Source organism: Atractosteus spatula, chromosome 9, assembly GCF_055471065.1.
Source record: "Atractosteus spatula isolate fAtrSpa1 chromosome 9, fAtrSpa1.hap1, whole genome shotgun sequence".
Classification (NCBI taxonomy): Eukaryota; Metazoa; Chordata; class Actinopteri; order Semionotiformes; family Lepisosteidae; genus Atractosteus; species Atractosteus spatula.
Window position 1 is genome coordinate 1272732 of NC_142714.1, and position 4110 is coordinate 1276841.

Consider the following 4110-nt stretch of genomic DNA (forward strand, 5'->3'; position numbering starts at 1 on the left):
CAAAGTTCACTCAGTCTAGTGCACCTCTGTTGGATATTTCTCCTCATGACGTCATGATAGAATGCTTCACCACAACATATTCAACACAAGTCTTGGCAATGAGCGATGGGACCCCACCGTATATCGTTTTTGGAAAGAATACAAGTAAGATTACAGATAAGAAGAGGCCATTCTGCCTTAACCAGCCTGTTTGCTCATTAGTACGGTGCTAATTGAGGATCTAATCCAGCCTTTTTTTGAAAGAAGGCAGGGAATCAACTTCAGCATCATGGCAGTTTGCTTTTACTTGACTCCAAAAAAAAGGAAATGCTTCATGAATTTGTGTATCATACTCGCACAGGGGCTAATGCTAATCTTCTTTGCATCCTTTCTAGTTCAAGTATATGTGCTTCCACAGCAAGCAAGGTTTGGCTTAAAAAAACCTACTGTACACTTAACTAACAGGTCCATTCTGGTGCATTTGCAAATGTCTTTCAACAATGTTTGATTCAGGCCTTGAGATTTCCAATTTAATCTAATTAAATTTAAACTTCTCAAAGGTGTCAGACATTCAAATATGCTTATACCAGCTACTTCACAGATTTACAGTAATGATCTGGCAGTACAATAGATTTTGCACATGAATTACATCAGTAAATTAAATAATTTGGATATAACAAAATGCTACTTTAAAAGTATGAATAAAATTACTTTATTATTATTTTTCATGGAAGGTATAGCTGCTTTTTCAAATGTTGCTGTGGGGTATTAATTGGCATCATGTGATCTGGATCTCATTAAGCCTCATGCACACAGCTCCTCCCATTAAAATCAGTCACTGGTTTGAATATGCTTATCCAAGGGGTCAAAGAGAACCTTTTACTGCAGCATCTTGATCTTCTTTGGAGACTCAAGGAGGGAGCTTTGTCAACATGCCTAGGCTGCAACTGAACAGGTAAAAGTTTATTCCATGCTGAAAAATGTAAAGAGACACAACGTTTCAGCTGTGGAGTCTTTTTCAGGGTAGGAAGGCTCCTTACACCTGAAAAAGGCCACACAGCCGAAACGTTTCCTTTCAGCAAGGCATAAACCTTTACCTGTTTTTTTAGAGACTTCCCATCTCACTAATAGCAAGACCCTGTCTTGCTCAACTCCTGTAATAATGAGAAGATCAGACTTCAAAGCCACACTGTTGCTGGCATTTCCCATCTAAGTAGTACTGCAAGCAAACAGATATACCGTATGACTCTTAGGCAATTAGTAATTAAACCAGTATATAAAAAATGTTGCAAAGTATGTGAATTCTTTTCTCTAGGCAAACACATAACATTTTTGTGGAGACAACATTTTACACTTGACTTATTAAATAATTTTGGTTGGGTTCTTCTTTTCTGCAGAATAGATTGCCACTGAAGGAGAGATGTGATGATCTATCAACCCTTAAGGTATCTGAAGGGTTTTTTCAAGAAGAAGATTTTTCCAAAACTACAAAATGATAGGACTTTATTTTTTTCATTTTGTCATTTATTTATTCTGACAAAATTTGTGTAGAATGAAGAGCCAAAAATAAAAAAAACTGCAAGAAAGTACAGATGTTATATTTTTATTTTTACATGTACCTGCTAAATCATAACTGATCATGTTTTTTTTCTGAACAGTGTGTCTTCTATGTGTTTCCTGCAATTGCAATTTTTATGTGTGAACAGAAATCTTTCTAACATTGATTGTACCATAAATACTATGAATTTCAAAGCACACTAGCATATAAACCCTGGAGGTACTGAAGTTAAACTGGAAACTATCACAGTCAAATCTGTTTTTAGTCATCTTATTTTGTTCAACTTTGTGAGCTAATTACTCCACTCTCTATTCAGGCATGCTTCTTATATTAGTTTAATGTCCAATTAAAATGTTATTTTATAATAGGAAGGTCAATATATTAATGGTTCAATTATAAAATGTAACATTTAGAATATGTAATATTTTAAGGATAATGTTTTTTTTTTAGTTTTACAAATGTGCTTATGTAGGAATTCATATTCAGTCACTAATTATGATCTGAAATGTAAGGAATTTAATGAAGTATTGTAATAAAAAGTTTTGCTGCTTGGGTTTTTATTAATTAATATTCATTCAAAGTAATGTTCAAATTGTTTGCCCTTGATAGAGCATAAGAAGGTAAGTGTGACAGATCCCCCCAAGCGTGGAGGATCAGCACATATTAATCCCCATTTAATAACCGGGATTTAGCGGAAACTGGACAAATTTTATTTATATTAACCTTTTTGACCTCTAACTGGTCCGTCACTTGAAGTTTGCCACCTTCTCCACCTTTACAAGTAGTAACAGTGGATTTGTGTCTCAACTCAGTCGATCCCATTTGGCAGGACGAGCTCTACTGTCTTCTTTTCCTTACTGGCAGGATGACACAGCAATGACCCAGGCACCTTCTTCTCAAGAGCCCTCCCCTGCTCTCGATCACCTAATAACCAGAAGTCTCAGCCAAAGTGGGCCTCCATGAGCTTGCTGTCTCAACGAGTTACTGTACTGATCGAGAGACCCACCACGAGACCCAGTCTTGAATGCAAAATCCCCTGTGGAGCTTTTGCTCTCACACATCCCCTTTCAGTGAAGATCTTTCACTCAGATGACTCCCCTCGAGACTCTGTGTCTCCCTGTCATGAATGACAGTGAGGGTCGATCCCAAGCCTGAGTGGACAACCTCCACTTACTCTCTCAACCCTTATGTATGAGAAAACTGGCTCTCATCAAGTGAAATCAGTCCCCCGATAATCTTGTGCCCAGTTTTGACACTCAGATGCAGCTACTCTGTCGTAAGTAAGGATGCAAATGAGAGGTCATCTGGCCTTTTTTGCTTAACTGGTATCAACTGCAAAAAATACTTCTGCTTCAAAAAACTTTTCCATTGGATTTAAATGTGCTTTATTTATTTAGTGCTGATGGTAATTACCACATTGAAAAGGGATGCATGTCTGTGTAGACTCATGTAATGTTCAGGATTTTATTAATTACAACATCAACATTAACATTTAATTGCCAGCAATTGCCAGCAATGATGTACTGCTTTGAAAATGTAAGGAATAGCAGATATCTGCACCATTATACTTTGCTACACATAATGTCTAATCTTAATTTATTTTCTGTCTTTCATGAGTAGAATGAATGTGCTAAATACAGTACATTATAGTTTTGATTATTAGAGTGCACTATCACAGAAAACATTTTAATACATACAGTATATTTGTGTCCCAAATAAAGGTTTTACAATTTACTGTACTACATGAAGCCTTAAAGAAACAACTCTGAATAAATGTATATTTTATACAGAACATCATGCACAGTGCACTCATTTCCCCCTAAAGTGCTAGAGATTTTTTCTTGCACTGAGATGATGGGAACAGCTAATGTCGAAGGCACGTTAGTTCTTTTGATTGACCAGTAATTTAACAGGGAACATCATTCATAACATGATTAATTCATGGCTTTTCCTTCTGTAAGCTTTTACAGACAGTGCCTTTGCATTTTATCCTAAAACTAAGGTCGGGGATACTTGTAGACAACCTTTTTCAACCAAACTATAACCTCAAGCTCAATTAGTGTTGTCTTCTTGATAACGTCACCTTGCTCTTCTACTGAAAACATTTTACAAGCGACCTGTTTTTTTTTAAACATAATAACCTCATTTAGCTGCGTTGAAAACTATGAGTCCAACCACAGTGCCCATGTGATATTTGAATGCCCAGGACTTGAAGTTAAAAAGAGACCCATGAAAGAGAACTTAAGTAAATGATCCCATTAAAGATTACAGCTGAGCATCAACAAGGGCATGTAGACAGAATCAAGCAAGAGAGTGACCTACTGTGTTAAAACAGAGCAAAAAAGAGAGAATAATTTATAGTGTCTGTCATATCCTTTGATTCTCTGCTTCAAAGGTTTCCAATAGACACATGAACAACAGCAGTTCAGTGGGAAGATAAAACAGCTAAATTTAAGCAGCAAGTTTCAGGGCTGAGCTGTCCTGGATATGTGTGGGAAGAAAAACTGGTGGGTAAAGTCAAAACCTTATGTGTCAACTTAACAGCTGAGGAACTGTGTTCGGTGACAGTTATA

At 36.6% G+C, this 4110-nt stretch overlaps 1 non-coding gene across 1 annotated transcript; it reads right to left on the minus strand.

Moving 5' to 3' along the window:
* Nucleotides 1-295: 295 nt before the first annotated feature.
* On the minus strand, nt 296-404 carry LOC148827917 (U6 spliceosomal RNA). The gene has a single exon (XR_016091741.1). It is a non-coding gene; the product is annotated as a U6 spliceosomal RNA (small nuclear RNA).
* Nucleotides 405-4110: the final 3706 nt, after the last annotated feature.